The sequence below is a fragment of the Phyllobates terribilis genome, unplaced genomic scaffold (genome assembly GCF_046119375.1).
Source record: "Phyllobates terribilis strain yellow unplaced genomic scaffold, ASM4611937v1 Scaffold_2__4_contigs__length_985480577, whole genome shotgun sequence".
NCBI classification, from domain to species: domain Eukaryota; kingdom Metazoa; phylum Chordata; class Amphibia; order Anura; family Dendrobatidae; genus Phyllobates; species Phyllobates terribilis.
Window position 1 is genome coordinate 303,724,598 of NW_027362762.1, and position 22,563 is coordinate 303,747,160.

Here is a 22,563-nt window from a genome sequence, read left to right on the forward strand (position 1 = left end):
GATTTACTTAATTGGTAGTTGGCTCTCAAGCCTATGCAGCTTGGAGTAGGACAACATGTATAAAAAGCATCATGTGATCAAAATACTCATTTGCCTAATAATTCGGTACACAGTGTATTATCTGTGTTAACTTTAACTTGGCTACATCTGTACATTGTTGTTTAGGAATTCTAAACATTTCTGTATGCTAAGTCACTTCATTATCAGAGTTTAGAGTGAAATACAGAGATGTTAATGTACAGTACACCTTCATTTTTTCACATCAGAGAGTGGGTTAGCTTTTTTATCAGCAGGAGTCAACTTCATATGTGTCTATTGTTTCTGGCACATTCCAAACTACATTAAAACACATTTATTTCCTTAAAAAATCTTTTGTTTGTTTAAGAAATGCCTTTAGACCACTATTTCACTATATCATGGCTGCATGAGATGGATTTTGCACATATTACAAATAAGCATTGCTCTCAGTATAAGATAAATTATGCTATTTAACCATAAATTATGTGATATAAGCAAGGGCATATTTAATTTATCATTCTCAAATAAATCTAAATTGTTACTTTGCCTAAAGATTTCATTTGACTTTTATTTCATTTAGAGCACCTTCCATGCCTGTGCATCCAGAAAATGAGTGATAAAACATTAATGAAAAGGCACACAGAGGCATCTGAAGTGGGCAAAACAATCACTTGGCTTCTCATCAGACATGCAGAGAGATTAATCTTTAGCTGTTCAATAAATATGAGAAAGGCATTTTACCTAATTACTAATGTCCCTCCCAAGGCATTAGGAAGCGTCTCAGTGAAGGTCAAGACTGAAAAAGAATGATTTTTGGATGCATCTGTTGTTATCCTAGTGCACTGCAGGAAAACAGGAATGCTTGTTCTCTATGGGACTTTGATTTGTATCTTCATATTCCCAGTAGTGTTCACAGGAACTGTTTATGAAGGTGTCTCCTGTGGTGAAATCACACAAGTTGTGGTAGATAAGACTCAAAAGAAAAGTTTCAAATTAATGAGACTCATTTTTGCAGTTCCTATTTATATGACTTTTTGTTTTATTTCATACTAATGTGTTTTGCATTAATGTAAGCATAAATTATATTTGATTAAGGCTACTAAAAGTTGTTCTGCTCAAAACATGACATTTGAAATACTCAAACACTCTGTGAAATAAACATAGTATAACCTAAGCATAACCTGCACATACATCTAGGACTGAGTTTTAGACAAAAAAAAATATTAATGGGGGAAATAAAACCTCCTCATTTTCTTATATTCTGTTTGCATTTTGGCATGGGCATCACCCCGCTCACTTTGTATATGGTGTCTTATGGATGCACTCATGATCACTTACTTGCAAGTATTGAGTATTAAAATGTTCTATAGACAGACATATTACTGTAACTTTAAATGTGTTACGCTGTCAAGTTTGATAGTGTACTATTTTATTTATAAAATTATACTCACAAAATCCATGGCGCTCTTGGTACAGTGACAGAAATGTTGTCTTTTTCAGTGAACTAAATCATTTGGTAAAGGCCACCAAAAAAGCTGACTTTTTTAAACTAAATGGATTTCTATCTAAGGAAATGTTCCACAGGTGAGCACAATATTTATGTTAAATTACCCAGTGCTAATGTGGTTGAAACCCTGCCCACCTGCTATTGAAAAATGGCAGATAGCTTTTTTAAGGTTTTTATTGGAGCTGCTGACTGCTTGGGTGGACTTTTTGCCACATTGTCATTTTTTTCTCCAGTGAGAGACATTAATCAAATGCAAGTAGCTCTCATTGTTCACACTTAAGAAGACAGCTCATCATGTGAACTTGTTTTCAAACCCATCTCTATCTAAGTGCATAGTGTAGAATTAGATAAATAATTGTTTTAAAGGTGTCACCATTACAGTGTTGCTGATACCTAAAGCAAGAGAAAATGCTATTCAGAAGGGATGTTGTCTCAATGTATGTTGACAGTGGACATTTTAGTTCTAGGATATTTAGTTTTTGTGAGTATGCAAAAAGATAAGATGCTCTGGCTGCACTGTTGGTGAGTAGAGATAAGGGAACGTTTTGAAGTTTGAGTTCATCGACTAAACCTGAACATCAAAAAAAGTTTCTGTTCGGGCACCCGAGCCTGAACATGAACCCGAACGGGGCCCTGAAGTAGTTTCCCATGTTATCATCTGCATGACAGCAAAGAAATAGGAGCTTTGATCTGCGATAACATAGTCAGATGTAAGCGTGATTCCGCAGCTGTGACTTTGACCCACGGTAAAAAGCTTACAGCTGGTCACAAATGCCAGCTTGTGAGACTACATCTCCCATCAGCCGATGTTAACAGTGAGTGCAAGCGCCGCTGTTGAGAGGAGTAGTCTCTCATCATCCGGAGCCTGTGCTGAAAGTAAAAAAAAAGATAAAATTACTAACTAATTATTTAAATAAAAATAAAAAAACACATTATAATCACCTACATCACATGGCCGATGCTCTTGTCCCCTGTAAAAAAACAAACACCATATGCTCACCTTAACGCCTAATCTCCGATGCCCATGTCACCTGTAATAAACTAAAAATAATAAATCACCATACTCCTCACATATCTGCTGTAATCCCGGCCCATGTCTCCTGTAACAAAAATAAAAATAAAAAACAACCAAATCCCTCACCTGTCCGATGTGATGAAATAATCCAGATTGTCCCAAGGCGATCACACCATTGATAGAACAGCCACATCCGGAGATGTGACTGCTCTATCTGGCAGCCGGCGATACACTGACATGAGCGTCATTGCTCCTGCAGTGTATAGCGCTGAGCTACCGTGAGAGGGTTTACTTGAGTTCATCAGCTGATGAACTCCTGTGACCTCACTTACGGCACCACCGTAATTTTCTGCCCATCACAGTCCCTGTTTCCCATCTTGTCATACAGACTTTTTAGAAACTTTAACCTTTAAGTCTGACTATGACCCCTTACCCTTTAGATATTATATTGCTGCATTTTTACAGTAAAAAGGGCTTAATGGGTAGAGACAAAATGTGATGTGAAGCCATAGAATACATAAACTTTTTTAAAATTGCTCAATTTTTAGACATTGAAAGAAAAATTATCTTTTTTTTGTTCATAACAAAGAATCACAGCATAGCTTTTATTTCTTATTCTGCTTTTAAAAAATAATAGTTACACTGTTATTAATTGGTGCACTGCTAATAGTGGTAGATAATGATGACAGAGCACTAAAATGCTCGGGTGCTTGTTTCTCGGGTCGAGCAAATCATAATGCTCAGGTGCTCAGCTGAGAAACGAGCCCAATGAAAGTCTATGAGAAACTGGAGCATTTTTCCGAGGGCTCACTCTGGAGGTCTAGGGGAGCCCTATAAATTAGCCAAATTGATGGAAACAGTGCTCAAATTATATGAAAACGGCATGGGGAAGACCCCAGGAAGCATCGCTGAATCCAAGATCACTGCTGTGAACAATGTTGTCAGAGTATTACGCCATTTTTGCGGACTGACAATAAAACATACAAAAATGAAACCAAAATGGATTTTCCCAGAAAAAATATAAAGGAACATTCTTTCAAGGGTAATGACTTGTATGTAAGGCAAAAATAAATAACCAAAAAAATGCTCCTCCACACCTTGGGCTATGTTCACACGTAGAATTTTTGATGCGTTTTTGCACTTCTGCATTGCTTTCAATAGTGAAAAATACATTCACCGGTAAATGTATTTTAACATTCTACCACCTCATCTGGCCATGTGATGTGTGAGAAATGATCAGACACAGCCATATAGTGCTGAAAAGACATGGGAACAGCATGGGGAAGACCCCTGGAAGCACAACAAGCTCCACATCATGTCAACCTAGCTTCCTGTCCCACTTTCTAGGGGGCCGCGGAATACCAGACCAGTGTGAAAAGGTTATTGGTTGGATAGGAGATAAATAAATAATGCTTCCAGTCAGTTTGCAACCACCATCATCACCACCCTGTCTTCCAAACCATCCAGTCTAAGTAGCTGTGAGAATGGACCAAATTATTAATATAATTTGTATTATATTTATAGCACCATTTATTCCATGGCGCTTTACATGTGAAAAAGGGGTATACAGAGCAAAAACAGTTAGTTAACAATCTTGAACAAAAATGTAACTGTGACTGAAACAGAAGAAGAGAGGACCCTGCCCGTGAGGGTTCACAGTCTACAAAGGATGGGTGAGGATACAGGAGACGAGGGTAGAGCTGGTCGTACAGCGGTATGGTGGAGCGAGGGTTATTGCAGGTTGTATGCTTGTCAGAAGAGGTGGGTCTTCATGTTCCTTTTGAAGGTTTCAACAGTAGGCGAGAGTCTGATATGCTGGGGTAGAGAGATCCAGAGTAGAAGGAATGTATGGGAGAAATCTTGTATGCGCTTGTGGCAAGAGGAGATAAAATGGGAGTAGAGAAGGAGATCTTGTGAGGATCGGAAGTTGCATGCAGGTACAGTAAGTACTGGGAGACTAGGTCCCAGATGTATGGAGGAGACAGGTTGTGGAAGGCTTTGCATGCCAAGGTTAGGGTTTTGAAATGGAGTCTCTGGGCAATGGGGAGCCAGTGAAGGGAATGACAGAGAGGAGAGGCCGGGAAATAGCAGAGGGACAGGTGGATTAGTCCAGCAGCCGAGTTTAGGATAGATTTGAAGGGTGCGAGAGTGTTAGAAGGGAGGCCACAGAGCAAGAAGTTGCAATAATCAAGGCAGGAGATGATGAGGGCATGCACTAGTGTTTTTGCAGATTATGGTTTGAGGAATGTGCGGATCCGAGAGTTTTTTTTTACTTGGAGTCGGCATATTCCTCACCCGATCCTCTTTCCTCCCATCATGCCGAGTGCCCAGAGACAACTCAACCCACACTTGGACACTCCAAAGAGCTATTCGATTCATCTTTCCATTTATAGTGTCTGGCCTTTGGCAAAGTCCGCTTCAAGCAGGGCAACAGAAGATTTCATGCAGCGATGCCCAAATATTTGAGCAGCCATGGTCACCTGAAGGTGACGGTGGAAAAGTGAAATTACTGTTGCTTGTTGGAAGTGTAAGACGAGGTGGTGGACGATGAAGTCAATGGGCTTAACGACAGTGTCCAGAAACAGAGTCTGCGGGTGACACCACTGCCTCTTCCCCTGTTGTACGTGCATGCCAAGCCTCCATCCATGATGCAAGCAAAGATACCTACCACCCTGCACCTGTCATTGCACACTTGCAACCATCACTGTCAGCAAAAATATCCACGTCTTTGTCCAAGTGCAGCGTTCAGTTGTCCTTACCCCAGTCCTTGTAACGCAACTGCAAATACATAGCCACCCACCAAAAGGCCACAATATTAAACTGCTACATTTCTCGACTCGTCTCAGAACATTACACGTACCCTCAACAGCACAGTTGCGGGGAAGGACCACCTAACCACACACACGTGGACAAGTTCTTGTGGCTAGGGATGGTACATCTCACAGATGTGACACTGAGTTAATATTGTGGAAGCCGGGACCAAGTCGGACTCTGGGACGGAACATGTCCTCCCGATACAGAGGATTGCGGGCCCCGAGTCAATCAAGCCTCAACACAATGTTTACAATGTTTACAATGTGGACAGCACCAGTGGTCTGTCTCCTAGACAACGAGCAAACTCTTCATGATGATAGAGGCCATCATCTCCAGTGGAAATGAGCTTGGCTCCAAGCAGCCAGGAATATTTCCAGTGGTTTTGTATTAGCACCCAGTACCAGAAGCGAAGCCATCCACAATTTCCTTCTCAGGAATTTTATTTGGTAGACTGAGTGGCTGCCCAAACATTAGTTTTTCACAAAGGAGCTGAAGACACTGAGTGGCAGTAGGTGCAAGTTTCTCCAGCATGACCTGTTTGTTAGATCTCAGAGGGAGAACAGAGAGGGCAGCATGGTGGCTCAGTGGTTAGCACTGCAGCCTTGCAGCGATGAGGTCCTGGGTCCAAATCCCACAAAGGACAACATATTCCAGGAGTTTGTATGTTCTCCCTGTGTTTGTGTGGGTTTCCCCTGGGTTCTCCGGTTTCCTCCTCAGTAAAAAAGCTGCCATAGAGTGTCCGGGAACCTTCCCACAGACTTCTCTTAGCCAGGGCTGCTTCTCGGCAAGGTTGGACAGGCCCACCAGAGAACTGCAGAATCCTCCCGTGGGCTCTGGCTTCTCCATCAGGAGAGTTCTTTATGCAAACCTTTCAGGTCATGATGATGATAGAGGCCATCATCTCCTTAGCTTGCTGCTGATACTTCCAGCCAGGAATATTTCCAGTGGTTTGGCAATAGCACCCAGTACCAGAAGCAAAGCCATCCACAATTTCCTTCTCAGGAATTTTATTTGGTAGTCTGAGTGGCTGCCCAAACATTAGTTTCTCACAGGGCAGCTGAAGACACTGAGTTGCTGTATGTGCAAGTTTCTCCAGGATGACCTGTTTGTTAGATATCAGAGGGAGAACAAAACTGGGCTTTGCATGGATGACAGATTGCAGTCTTATAGATTGTTGGTGCCAATCCACAGTAAAAAAAACAGCCATAGTGTCAATGGTGTGTCAGAAGTGACAGACAGTGGTCCTGCAGGCTATCTCTAGGACCCAGCGGTTTCCTCCCTTTGACTATTTAAAACCATGGCCTTGGTGTATAAATACCTGCTGTGTTACAGAGGGAGGTGCCAGCGATATTCATTACTATTAGTGAAGACTTTAGCAAGAGCAGTACTTCGTCCTCTCTGGAGCTTGAGGACGTGTGCGCATTTGTCTGGAGTCGTCTAAAGCTAAGCTAAGAAATTTCCTCCTGTTTGTTCACCCTAGTTGTCTATCTTGTTTAGTGGAGATTGATTAGTGCTCATCTCCAACCTTCCCTAGCCTTAGCCATACGCCAGGGAAAGACAGGGTGAGGCACTCATGTGGCGATTGGTGAAGAGCCATTAGAGGGACGTTAGGGGAGACAGGGTGATGCTAGATCAACCTAGGAGGTCTCCACTTCCCCACTTTCCCTAGAGTCTGGGCTCCCTTTCCCTCTTCCCTTTTTGTTGCACTAAGTCTTTCCCGCACTTTGAGTGACATATAGAGTGTCCGGGCACCTTCACACAGACTTTTATTAGCCAGGGCTGCTTCTTGGTGAGAGATGTATTTCACCACAGCCATATTCTTTAGCTCAGTGAAAGGACTGGCATAGAGGGAAACTGCATCTACTCTAGCTGTCATTTCTCCGCCACCAGGTTCTGGCAATTGTCACACACGAGCACGACTAAGCATATTATCTTCAGCACAGCCTGTTGCCGCTTGGCCAAGGCTGTGCTGCAGTGCTTCCAGCTTGCGACTGATGTGATCATTTCGGAGACGGAGGCCGAAGAGGAATAGGAGGTGCAGGAGCTGTACAATGTGATTACATTGAAGTTACATTGGCGAGTCTGGTTTTTATACTAAAGTTCCTAAGTTCCTGCTGTTTTTTTAAATTTAATTTTTTTTATGTCTCTTCAATTGTGTATTGGAGTGCATCCTAATCTTTGTCAGCCCTTGAAATTGCTGCATATACGCAATAACAGTATAGATGACCCACTGTTTAGTAATAGGAAGGAAAATTCAAATAGATTTGATTCTATATTCTATAATATTACCTGTCGTATCTGAAATTCGTTTACGGGTGAGGTATTGCAGTATGGATAGTGTATTACACCGATCCAGCCAGGTATTATTGGAGTCTAATATCTGACACGCTCCCCAAAATTTCAGGATTATTACGGCAGTAATATAGGATCACGTCTGATGACCACGGTTTTAGGAAGTGGCCTAATAGTATGATATTTGTCAGCGACCAAGTGTGAATAGGTTCAACAAAACACAGCTGGCTGCCTTTAAATGGAGTGTAAAATTTGGCACGCTCCACAAAATGTCTGTATTATTACCGCAGTAATATGGGATCACGTGTGATCATTGAAAAGTTTCTCTGCTTCCACAATACAGTAAGGCAAATATAATCAAAAAAATCTGGCTGTATTCTGCTAAAAAGCAAATGCAACAGTAAAACTCTTTTTAAGCAAATAATCAGGATTAAGAGCAATCAAAAAAATAGCCTGGATATGTAGGGCTATGGATATCTGTAACAGCAGCAGCAGACGACTGTGTTGCACTTTCTAGTGCTATCTTAAAAGAGGGTAGTAGGTTATAGAAAAACAGAAACTGAGAAGATTTATATTTATTTTTGTAGGAAACAATTTATTATAATTTGTTATAATAGCATGTAACTGATTCTTTTAGAGGTCTCCTAAATCTAAAGGTACTAGTCCAGAGAATGGTCTTACACAATGATTTACACTTTAAAAATGGGTGCATGTTAGGAGCAATAAGCCCAGCGCTAGCAAATCTATAAATTAATCAATTGCAGATTATACAGTACTGAGTCGTTTCCAAGAAAGATATACTGTATATATCAATGTGCTGTTTAGCTAAATATTTAAAAAAATCAGTTACCAGTTACTAACAGTCATTGTGTGAACAATAACAGTTGATAATTATTTATCTGTCTTGGAGAATTTTAGAACATTTGTTGATATTGCCTCTAGTATTAAAGTATGCTGTCCATCATAATTTGTTGTCTATTTAAAAAATGTATCCGTGTCAGATTGACCACTTCATCTTCCACTAACTCTAAATCCAGTATTAACACTAGACAGGTGTGAATATATAATTTCTTACTCATTGGTCTAATTCTTAAAACTGGAAAATTGATTTATAAAGTTGCCTCTTTAATTCATGTTTTTCTCTGATACATAATGTGGGAAATCAGGATACATTTTGTCTTCTCAGTCCCCATTCTTTGCTCTAAATCTATCACATAGCACCTATAGTATACACAGAACCACTCCCTACACATTCCAAGTGCCTGAGAAACTTACTCAAGGGCAGCACAGTGGCTCAGTGGTTAGCATTGCAGCACTGGGATCCTGGGTTCAAATCCCACCAAGGACAACATCTGCAAGGAGTTTGTATGTTCTCCCCGTGTTTGCGTGGGTATCCTCCGGGTACTCCTGTTTCCTCCCACACTCCAAAGACATACTGATAGGGAATTTAGATTGTGAGCCCTAATGGCGACAGTGCCCATAATGTCTGAAAAGCGCTTTGGAGTTAATGGTGATATATAAGTGAGTAAAATAAATAAATAAATAAAGACAGACACATACAGGTGCATCTCACTAAATTTATTTCAGTTCTTCAATACAAAAACTGAAACTTATATATTACATAGAGTCATTACAAACAGAGTGAATTATTTCTGTCAATGTTGATGATTATGGCTTACAGCCAATGAAAACACAAAAGTCATTATCTCAGTAAATTAGAATACTTTATAACAACAGCTTGAAAAATGTTTTTAAAATCCAAAATGTTGGCCTACTGAAATGTATGTTCAGTAAATGCACTCAATACTTGGTCGGGTCTCCATTTGCTTCAATTACTGCATCAATGTGGCGTGGAATGGAGGCGATCAGCCTATGGCACTGCTGAGGTGTTATGGAACCCAGGTTGCTTTCATAGCAGTCTTCAGCTCGTCTGCATTATTGTAGTCTGTTGTCTCTCATCTTCCTCTTGACAATACCCCATAGATTCTCTATGGGGTTATGGTCAGGCGAGTTTGCTGGCCAATCAAGCACAATGATACTGTTGTTTTTAAACCAGGTATTGGTATTTTTGGCAGTGAGAACAGGTGCCAAGTCCTGCTGGAGAATGAAATATCCATCTCCAAAAAGCTTGTCGGCCGAGTGAAGCATGAAGTGCTCTAAAATTTCCTGGTAGACGGCTGCACTGGCTTTGGTCTTGATAAAACACAGTGGACCTACATAAGCAGATGACATGGCTCCCCAAACCATCCCTGATTGTGGAAAATTCACACTAGACCTCAAGCAGCTTGGATTGTGTGCCTCTCCACTCTTATGCACAGACTCTGGGACCTTGATTTCCATATGAAAATTGGAACTCTGGGACCTTGTAGAGTGTGTCCATGACTGCCTTCTGGACATCTGTCAAGTCAGCAGTCTTCCCCATGATTGTGGAGCCTACTGAAACAGACTAAGGGACCTTTTTAAATGCTTAGGAAGCCTTTGCAGGTGTTTTTTGTTAATTATTTTAATTTACTGAGATAATGTCTTTTGTGTTTTCATTGGCTGTAACCCATAATCATCAACATTAACAGAAATAAACACTTGAAATAGATCACTCTGTTTTTAATGACTATATAATATATGAGTTTCACTTTTTGTATTGAAGAACTGAAATAAAATAACTTTTTGATGATATTCTAATTTAGTGAGATGCACCTTTATGTCTAAATTCCAGAAAACAATTGCTTGCTTCTTAGCATAGAGGCTTCTCTGTTCAAGGGTGTAAATAATCCTTCTCTGCATTCCATTAAAAGGGTTGTCTGGGCTTTTTCCTATTATGTATGTGAATCCCAGGAAGGAAAAGACTTCAACATAGGCGATTATTATGTGGTGTGTGTGGCTGTTTCTGTATCTATCTATTTATCTTTCTATCTTCTACTGTATCTAAATATCTATGAAAAATGGACATAGAACAGCACCACAATTTTACTCACGTTCGGTGTCAGGCCTTGAAACAAATGTTCAATTTGTAGTTTAGTATCAAATATGAAAAGGGGAGGAGGAACTACAAATCCAATGCCGGCGCCATATTGAAGAAGGGATAATATATAGACTACATTGCTGGCATATTTTTCATTTATAAGCTCATATAAATCCCCCAAAAAGGTGAACCAGCAATATATAATTAGACTCATAGAACTCTTTATTTTATAAATAGGAGATACTGGAACTTCTGGTCATTTTAGGTGATTTTCAGTCAAGCCCAAACTATTGGATCCATGGGTTTCTCTATTCCTAGGTGCATCCATGTATTCAGGGTATGAAGTCAGATTCATGGTCCTCTCAGACCATGTCCTTTTTCTACATCCTATATAGTGTATTGGGTTAACAAAATAAAGACATCACCCTCCTTACCTTTAGAGTCATCAATAGTAAGAGATGATAGTTCCGTTTCCATCATTCGCATACAATATATATGACTGCAAGTTAACCCATTATTTGTCAGATTCTGTAATAAACTTGGCTATAGTTTGAAAGTAGCCTTTTTGTATTTAATAATATTAATAATATTTGTGTATCATATTACTAAATACAAAAAGGCTATTTTATTTTTTATTTTTCCACTGATGGAGCTGTATAGTGGATTGTAATTTGTGGTACATTTTCAGTGATACCATTTGTATTTACATTGGTCTTTTTGGTCGCTTCTTATTCCACTTTTTTTCCAGTGGAATTATGAAAAAGCTTAGTTTTTTGACACTTTTTTTATAGCATTCACTGTAGGGGTTAACTAGAGGGACAATTTTATAGATCGGGTAATCCAGACGCGATGATACCAAATATGTGTACTTATTTTTACGTTTTTTTATTTATTTTTGTTTTTACATGAATACATGTATTTGTTGGTGTAATATTTTTTGTTTTCTAATTTGTAGGGTTTTTGTTTTTTTAATAATTTTTTCAACCATCTTCTTAAGTTTTTTTTACTTTTTTACTTAAACCCTCTATGAGATGTTAACTTTTATTATGGCTGTTTATCACAGGAGGTACCTGCCACTCCAGGAGGTCATTGTTTGTCCTCCGGGTGCAATGACAACCATATGATCCCCGTGATTTTGTCACGGGGATACTAATGAAGTTGAAAGAGGAAGCCCACTCCCTCTCACTACTTCCAAATTTCATGATTGCCATCGATTGCAGCATCTGGAGGGTCAATCAGTCAGGGGCGGTGTGAGCACAGGCCCGGGCTCTTACCGCAGGAGCTTGGCTGTTAGCTGCACCGAGCTCTATGTGGTGATCGTGCAGGCAAGTGCTGATGTTTACAGATTACAGCAATCATTGAACGGAGAAAGCTGAAATGGATCCCTGCATTTCTGGCTGGGCCACTCAGCTGTCAGTAACAGCTGTCGGCATGGAGCTGTCACTGTGTGTTTTCACAAACCAGCCTGCCTTCCTCTGGATCAACATGTTATGCTATGGGTTGAAATAGATGGACTTAGTCTTCCTTCAACCTTAAAAAACTATGTTACTATGTAAAATTACAGTTTAAATGCATAACGAACTTATCACATCATGATGCGGGAACTGACATCTGCTCATGACGTGCTATGTCCGCCATTGGTTTTAAAGGGGTGTAGTGCGATGGTGTTCACATTGCGCTGTAATGAGGCAGTCACCTAGCAAAGTTCAACTCAAATGTCTTTATTTTCCCAAAAACTCACAAAGAAAAGGCAAACGATATCCTTCGGATCGCAGCCAAGGCATCAAACAGTCCGCCTCCAAACCCCATTGCTGTGGGCGACTGCTCCACCAGGTTGCCCTGAGGTGCGCCTGGAGTTTTGCTTTCCTTGGCTCTGTGTTAGCTTCACACAGGCCTGTATTGCAGAGCCACTTGCTCTGCAGCTTGCAAACAAAACACTGATTCATCCAAACCTTTACTGCAGGTTTTTTAAATGGAATCTGAGGCCATGGATCACTTGTAAGACCCGGCTGGAGGGAGTGAACCCGCTCAACTGCCACCTGTTGCTCACTCCCAAAATAAAAGCCCATTCCAGGTTTTCTTAAATATAACTTAGCCAAATAGTTTGACCAAGTCCAAACTTTACTTTTATTTCGCACTGCAACCACAGCTATTTCTGTGATTGCAATGCACTCCAGCGGGTTCAATATGCCTCTATGCGCATCCTGGGGGATACATACAATCCCTTGTATATGATCCCCCTCACTGCCTTACAGGCGATAAAGCAGAATTTCTTGCTGAACACTATTACATGTGTGCTGTCTCTTGATTCTCAAAGCTCATTCATCATAACACCTATAATCCAGCCTTGCACATCAACTCCAGTGGGACAAGTGCATCCACAATAAGGTTTATTGCATTATTCACCATGATAAACAAAAAATTTTTGGGATTAAATGCCTTTCAATCTATTCTTCTGCATTACATGCAATTAAGTGACATTTTTTGGAAATTGCTGAAGTCTAGCTGGACATATACACATAATTTGGTTTATAGAAAAGCTTGTGGTAAGTAGCATTCATGTTTCATATTCAGTTATAGATGTAAAGCCGAAGGAAAAACTTGTAATCAGAAAACAATATTCTGTAAACAACAAAAATTTCTCTTATTCTGTAAAGCAACCTCATCTCTAATGCTAATAATATATTATACCTTTCTGAGGGACTTTTTAACGAGTAATAGATTATATTCGTAGCATACTTTTGTTGTTCCAATTGTTGCTCTCAAAGCGACTGGAAGCTCTCTGTTAAGCTTGTATAATTTATTGAATTTGTCTGGTCCCCACAGAGACCTCATATGTGAGTTGATTTTTCTCTTTTTCTTTTTAAATGCTATTGAATGCAGAACGGAATCATTCTCTCCCATTCTAGTAATTATCGGAACAGTCTATGCTTTTAAGCTCATTTAAAAGTTCAAACCTTCTTCAAGATTTCAGGTCAATATTCTATTCCACATAGTGAAAATCCATGCTCTTGATAATACATATTGTAATTTTTATGGATAAAATATTAACATTTAACATAACCCAAACAATATTGGCCTCTTGGATTTTATAATGTGTTTTGTAATTTGGAAATATCTATTAAGTGACTTATTTTTAAATCAAATATTGTTGTTTTCTGCTACAATATATTATGGAAATTCGGACTTTTAGTTCATTGTATTTTCTATTTATTAAATATCAAATTACTTTTTATATAACTAGTTGCAAGTTTATTGTAACCAAAACAACATTTTAAGTGAGTGATTGTTATGATGATATTGCTTATATCTAGTGATGAGCGAACGTGCTCAACACTACTAGGTACACGTCTGAGCATCATGGTGCTTGACAAGCTCGACGAGTATTTCCAGGTTCCTCGGGCTGGATCTCGGGTCCCCGCCCTGCATGTTTGACGCTCTTTAGAGAGCCAATAAACATGCAGGGATTGCTTCCAATGGACTGTAATGACATAGCCATGTTGGTTGTGGGCATTACAGGGATTGGCTGGCCGCACAGCGTCTTCATGTGTATATAAGACCTGGTGCCGCTATGCTCGTCACAGTCTACCCTGGAAACAGGCAGAGTAGGGAGAGATGCTGCTGAGTGAAGGAGAGGTTTGCTTGTTTATAGTTAGTATAGGTATTCCACAACATATTTAAATATATATATATAAATATATATATATATCCATTTGAACTAACAGTCATTCTGAGGACTAATCCAGCTGCATATATTCAGTGGTGATAGCAGGAGTTAGGCAGGAAGGCAGGGTATGTGGCAGACTGCAGTGCATACAGCACAAGAGGGTCCATAGAACGTTCTGACTGATCCCGCTGTGACAGATATTTGTAGCCATAGCCCCAGATATCAGGGGCCAGGGCGATTTTTTTTTTATATTAATCCTGGTTATTTGCTTAAAAAGCAAGGCAGTCAGGGTATGTGACAGACTGCAGTGCATGATACAGTAAAAGAGGGTCCATTGCATGTTCTGACTGCTGCAATTACAGATATTTGTAGACATATCCCCAGGTATCAGGGGCCGATATGGTTTCTCTCTATGCCAGTCCTTTCACCAAGCTAAAGAATATGGCTGTGGTGAAATACAACTCTCACTGAGAAGCAGTGTCAGGCTGAAAAACATTGGGACCACCAGAGGATTTGATTCTGAGGGTCCACCTTTCTCCCCCTCTAAAGAGCCCCATAGCAGCTGAAAAGTTTGCGCTATCATGAACTCTCCTGATGGAGAAGCCAGGGCCCACCCAAGGATTCTCTGCTGGGCCCGTCCAACCCTGCCGAGAAGCAGTCCTGGCTAAGAAAAGTCTATGGGACTGTGGACTGCCTCCAGCAATCTATAAAATTGCAATCTATAAGATCCCTTCACTGGCTCCCTATTGGCCAGAGACTTCAGTTCAAAACCGTAACCATGACATACCAAGTGATCCACAACCTGTCTCCTCCATATATCTGTGAGCTAGTCTCCTGGTACATACCTGCACGCAACCTCCTCCTTCTCTACTCTTGTCTTATCACCTCTTTCCACAATCGCATACGAGATTTTTCCCGCGCAACCCTTCTACTCTTGAACTCTGTAACCCAACAGATGAGACTCTGTTAAAACCGTTAAAAGCAAGCTGAAGAACCACCTCTTCCGACAAGCCTACAACCTGCAGTAACTCTCGCTCCACCATACCGCTGCACGTTTGAAGGTGTTGTGTATGTGTGTATGCGTTTGGTTTTGGCACCCATTGAATCCAATGACGTTCGGCAATGTTCAGCGAATATTCAACAATTACTTTGGCGAATATTGCAAAAATGGCGATTGTAATCCAAAACAAATATTGAATTAGTCGCTCGTCTCTAATCAGAAACACCCTTAAAAAAATTACCCTGGTGATATGGTAGTGGAGGATGAGGAGAAGGATGAGGGCGACATAAAATAGAACAATTTCTGAAGGATATACACATGTCTGACTATGAAAGGGTGCATGGGAATAGACCCCCCAAAAAATAACCACTGGATTTGAGTTTATGTTTGATGCTATCATCTGATGATGTTGAGAAGTCTGGCCCAATCCCAATCCAACCCTTGTTCATTTTTAGAAGAGTCAACCTGTCAGCATTTTCAGTTGACGGGCGGATGCGCCTATCAGTTTTATCAGTTATAATGCCCCCGGCGGCACTAAAAGCCATCTTTGACAAAATGCTAGTGGCCAGGGCCTCCAAGGCGTACAGAGACAGTTCATGCCACTTGTCCAGCTTGGATACCCAACAGTTGTAAGGCACAGAGACAAAGAGGAATAATGTAGGACGCTTGTATGGTCGCCAAGGTAGTCCTTCAGCATCTTCCCAAATTTTTCCCTCTTTGTCAGAGTACTCCGAGTATCAGGGCTTGGGTGCTGGGAAGGACTGAGAAAACTGACCCAGACCTTTGACAGTGTTCTCCTGCCTCTGCCGCATCTGGTTTGGGTCTCCCTTGCTTGTACTCCTTGGCTGTCCAATGAACTGTCTGACTGTGACCTCTGCCGCCAGCATTGTCAGATGGGAATTTTTTTTTGTTATAATTCTTCAACAAGAGCCTGAACTTAGTATCTCCAAAAATAAACTCCTTCATTTTCCTCCCTCTACTAACCTAACTATGCATGACTTTCTGTTAGGCGGTGCCACCATAACCCCCACTTGGCACGCCTGCTACCTTGGAGTAATATTTGACACACAACTTTCCTTTATTCAACATAGAAAATCACTCATTTGACCTTTTCTCACCTTTGATATTGCAAAAACTCTTAAAAACAAAAACTGTTGCCCTTATTCACTACTGCAACTCTCTTCTAATAGGTCTCTAAACAAACTGTCTCCTATCCAATCCCTTCTGAATGCTGCAGCCAGGGTCATATTTCTATCAAGCCGCTTCATCAATGCTTCTACCCTGTGCCAGTCATTGCACTGGTTAGGTTAAACAATAACTACAGAATACAATACAAACTCATCTCTTTCTCCCACCAAGCTGTCCACAATTCTGCACCGGCCTATATCTCATCCCTCATTTCTGTGTATCATCACCCCTCCCGTGCCCTTCGTTCTACAACTGGTCAAAGACTGACATCCTCCTTAATCAGAACCTCACACCTGTCTCCAAGAATTCTCTTGCCAGTTTTCTGTAATGCCCAAAATGCATACAACATGATGGTCACGGTAAAGGCATCGGAACATAAAGTCGGCCTTGTGTGCCAGACTGTTAACAGCCAAGACTTCCCTGTTTATGTTCTCTTCCTCCTCCGTCTCCTCATTATCACGCAATCCGCGTTGAGATGAGATGAGGCTGTGCTGAGTAGCTTCACCCTTTATAGTTCCTTGCTCCGCCTGCAATGTCTCCTCTTTAATTGTGAGCAGCGACCTTTTCAGTAGACAGAGAAACGGGATGGCGATATCGCCACTCACCATCTTGGTGGAGTCCTCAAAGTTTTGGAGAATGGCACAGATGTCAGACATCCATGTCCACTAATCAGCTCTTATGTGCGGAGCCTGACCTGAATGCCGATGGACGTGTTTAAGCTGGTACTCAACAAATGCTCTCTGCTGCTCATAATCATTCCAAACATCTGCAACAATGGTTTCCAAAGCGTAGTCACATGGCACACGAGTTGATGAGTTGGAAGCTGCAAACGTTGCCATAGCCCTGACAGGGCGGCGGAAACTGTAGCTGATTTTCTGAAATGGGCACACACACGGAATACTTTTACAAGCCGCTCTGGCAGATCTGGGTAGATTTTGAGAAACTGCAGAACCACTAAGTTGAGCACATGGGCCAGGTATAATACGTGTTTGTGCTTCCCTAGCTTCAGAGCCGCCACCAGGTTCTCTGATACAGCTTTCAACAACTCTGCAATGGTGGGCAGTTTGTTACCTAAGCATACAGTCCTGCTTATTGTTATTGGCACACACGAAGTTTAAGTAAATAATATGGAATATGTCCAAAAAAATTAATCAAGTGATGCGGATGGAGGCTGAAGAGGAGGAGGAGGAGGTGGTGCAGGAACTGTAGAATGTAGAGGCAACCCTGATTGACCCAGGGCCCGCAATCCTCTGCGTCAGGAGGACGTGTTCCGTCCCACTGGGTCCTCGGCTTCCACAATATTAACTCAGTGAAATGAGTCAGTGGTATGCACTGTCCCTGGCCACATTCACTTGTCCACGTGAATGGCCTGTGGGTGGGTGACTGGCTTCATACTTGTGCTTGCATTTTAAGTAACACAAAGCTGAGGAGATGGATGATCCCACCATCATGAATAATTTGGTCATTGTCTAGGAGACTGAGCACAATATTAACCCAGTGATGAGTCAGTAAGATGTACCGTCCCTGGCCTTGTTCACTTGTCCATGTGTTTGTGGTTAGGCAGTCCTTCCCACTTAAGTGCACTGGGGAGGGAACGGGTAATGTTCTGGGACCCGCCCTTGTGGAAGGCGGAGACGATACCGGGAGAAATAATGGCGGCTGGGGACCGAGTATGAGGTTGTGGAAAGCTTCCGCCTCCACGAGCCTAAAAAGCCACATTTCAAATGCAACAAGCAGTCCAGAAATGTGACAGTTTTGTATTGCGGCCTGTGGGTGGGTAGTTGGCTGCATACTTGCATTTGCATTCCAAGGACTGTGGTAAGGACAACTGAATGCTGCGAGGGGACAAGGACGTGGACGATGATGGATTCAAGTCTGTAACAACAGGTGCAGGGCAGGAGACATCTTCGCATGCACCATGGACAGGGGATTAGCGTGCATGTACAACAGCGGAAGAGGTAGTGGTATCACCCGCAGGCACCGTTTCTGGACCCTGGCGTTCGGCCCAACTAATCGGTTGCTTTGCTGTCATGTGCCTGAGCATGCTGGTGGTGGTGAGGCTGGTAGATTTGGTGCTCTTGCTGATGCTGGCCTAGCAGATGTTGCAAATGGCCATTCTGGGGTTATCTGAACAGTCTTTAAAAAAGAACCAGACTCGTGAAGACCTAATAGTTGTACTGGCAACTTCCGTCTTGTTGATGTTCCAGGGAGCAGTTGCCCGCCTTGTGTATGTGGTCACCACACTGCTTGTTCCTGCCTCTTGTGGTGCTACGCCTACCTCCCCCTGTGTGCTGCAGTACTTGCTCTGAATGTCCCCTTGACAGATTGGGTCAGTGACTTCATCGTCCACCGCTTCATCTTCCACTTCTGCACCCTGGTCCTCCTGACTTTCTGTCCATTGTGTCTCATCATTATCCACCTCTTGTAACAGTAATTGTACTTTCCCACCGTCACTTTCAGGTGACCATGGCTGCTCAAATTGCTACATGCGATCTTCTGTTGCCCTACTTGAAGCTGGCTGGTCGAGAGGCTCAAATCTATCGATGGAAAAGTGAACAGCTCTTGGGGTAACCCTGGACTCTAATCTTTCCTTCAAACCACATATTCAAGCTCTTTCCACTTCTGAGAGGACGGAGCGAGAGGCCAGAATCTATAAATGGAAAGATGAACAAAACAGCTCTTCAGAGTGTCCAAGTGTGGGATCAGTTGTCTCAGGGCACTTGGAATGGTGGGAGGAAGGAGGATCATGGTAAGGAAGATGCCGACTCCATTAAAAAAAATCTCCCATATTCGCACATTCCTCAATCATGAATCTAAAAAAACACTAGTGCATGCCCTCATCATCTCCCTTCTCGATGATTGAAACCTCCTGCTCTGTGGCCTCCCTTCTAAGACTCTCGCATTCCTCCAAACTATCCTAAACTCTTTTGCCCGAGTAATCTACCTGTCCCCTTGCTATTCCCTGGTCTCTTCTCTCTGTTAATCCCTTCACTGGCTCCCCATTGCCCAAAGAATCCAGTTCAAAACCCTAACCTTGGCATGCAAAGCCATCCACAACCTGTCTCCTCTGTACATCTGTGACCTAGTCTCCTGGTATTTACCTGCATGCAACCTCCCAGCCTCACAAGATCTCCTTCTCTACTCTCCTCTTATCTTCTCTTCCCTCAATCGCATACAAGATTTCTCCTCTGCATCCCCCCTTCTCTGGAACTCTCTACCCCACCATTTCTGACTCTCACCTACTGTTGAAACCTTCAAAATGCACCTCAAGAACTACATGCGTACAACCTGCAGTAAACCTCGCTCCACCATACCGCTGCACGACCAGCTCTTTCCTCACCTTTTGTATCCTCACCCATCCCTTGTGGACTGTGAGCCCTCACGGGCAGTGTCTTCTCCTCTCCTGTACCAGTCACCATCCCTTTTTTGTTCAAGATAATTGTAATTGTGTTTGTGATGTATACCCCTTTTTTACATGTGAAGCTCCATGGAATAAATGACTCTAAAGTAATAATAATAATGTGGTCCAGACTCACGGCTGACTGGAGGTGGCAGACTGACTGGAAGCATTATCTGCTATCCACCAAACAACCTTTTCACACTGTTCTGGCTTCAATAGTGGTGTTCCGCGGCCCACTAGAAATTGGGACAGGAAGGTAGTTCGACATGACGTGTGTGTTTGTTGTGCTCCCTCAGCAGGCACAGTTTCATCTTGTCCACGGCCTCTGCATGCACTATCACCATAACCATAATTTCCACTTCCCCATCCCTTGACACACATCTTGCCCATTTTAAAAGGAATTTAATATTGCCAAAAATGTCTGTATTATTACTGCAGTAATATACGATCACATCTCATGTGATAACCACAGTTTTAGGCAGTGACCTGGGAGTCATAGATGTTTCCAGGGGTCTTCCCCATGCTGTTCCCATGTCTTTTCAGCACTGTATGAATGTGTCTGATCATGTCTCACACACTACATGGCCAGATAAGGTAGAAAAATGTTAAAATGACATTTTCCAGTGAATGCATTTATAACGGTTGAAAGCAATGCAAAAGTGCAAAAACGCATCAAAAACGCTACGTGTGAACATAGCCCAAGGTGTGGAGGAGCATTTTTGTTTTTGGTTATTTATTTTGCCTTATATTCAAGTCATTACCCTGAAAAGAATGTTCCTTAACATTTTTACCAGGAAAATCCATTTCGGTTTCATTTTTGTATGTTTTATTGTGAGTCCGTAAAAGTGGCGTAATACCTCTGACAACATTGTTGACAGCAATGACCTGGAAGTCACAGATGCTTGCAGGGCTCTTCCCCATGCTGATCCCATGTAATTTGAGAAGTGTTCCCATTGATTTGGGCAATTTTTAGGCCCTCTGCAGACCGCCGGGGGGGGCGCCGTAAAAATGCTCGAGTTTCCCATAGACTTACATTTGGCTCGTTACTCGAACCGAGCACTCAAGCATTTCAATTTGCTTGACTCGAGCAACGACTACCTGACCATTTTAGTGCTCACTCGTCACTACTTATATCCAGTTGCACGGAAATACAATAATGTTTATCTTTAAATATTTATTTTGGTTTTAGAATGTGTTCTAGCAAATAATTATGCTGTTTTCTCACTATCCAAGTGACACAATCCTTACCACTTCTTGAAATTGGAGCTAACAAGCTCTGTTTGTTAAGAGCACCAAGGAACTGTTCTACTTGAGAATATAGTTGGTTCGTCAGCTGTTTTTTTATTTTTGCTAAGTAAAAAAAATAGTAAGAGAGATTTGCTAAAAACTGGCACAGAGTACTTCATAAATGAGGATCAAACTAAGCTGTGCAATAAAAGATAATTTTTTAAAAAACTGCAACATTAGAGTGGCACAAAAGAGATGTTTTTAGAATACAAAAATTGGTATATAAAACATTATGTATATACCCCACATCAAAAATTACTATATCTAGTATTATGTATGACTTCCATGACGTATGACACCAAGTATTCTAGGCATGGAATAAACATGGTGGTGATATATTGCAACATTACAGCATCTATTACTTTTCATTTTTTAAGAAAGACTTCTTTTAGAGTCTTGATGCTGTGTGGGGAGTAATATTCTACTTGTCTTTTCAGAATTCCCCATGGGTGTTCAATTAGGCGGAGATAAGAAGACATACTTTGCCACTGAATCACGTTCACCCCATTCTTCAGAATCACAACAGTGGCATCAGATGTTTGTTTTGTATCATTGTCTTGTTGGAAAAGTGCACGTCTACCAAGGGCATGGATTAATGATAGCATCATATATTTCAATATAGACTGGTACATATATCAATTCATAATACTTGGACATCTCTGTGAGATGGTTGCAGCTCTATCTTTGTTAAATTTTGGTATCACTTTAACAACAGTATTCTGAGTGATGAGTAAAACATTGCTGATCTTGTAGCCTACACCTGTCTTGTGTAAAGAAATTATTTTCTTTCTGAGGTCTCATGACATTTCTCTTCCATGCGGTTCCATTTCTGACAGAATGAAATGGTAAGGGATTTTCTTTAAGTGACCCACTTTTATAGTCCACTGTCTGCTGGACACCTGTTTTATAAATAATTAGACTTGTCTGTGATTGAATTAGAATTTTGGTCTAAGCTTTGATTGGGGTATACTTATTTTTGTAACATGGTCGTGAATAAATTTGTTAGAAAAAATACTTTTATTGGGTGTATAAAATAACAATCTTGTCTGCAATCAATGGCCCACATATGAGGGAAAATATTGTAATATGGTATTCAATACAAAATTCTAATTCTGGCAGAAAACTAAACATTTTCTGGCAAATCTGTTGGTCTGTACTCATTTATGCTGTGCAATATATATATATATGTAATATATACTGTATATACATATATAAATACTGTATATATTGTGACAGAGTCACTGGTGATATATGTGAGGGGAGATATGTTTCACTGCGGCTACTAGCTTCAGTGAACTAAACCTACAGATTTCCTCCAGCATGTTATGTGTTGGGGGTTAAACCACTATTTTCAAATGGAGTGCTTTTTTGTGAATGACATTGAGAATGGCGGGAAGTCATTCACCATATCTCTAC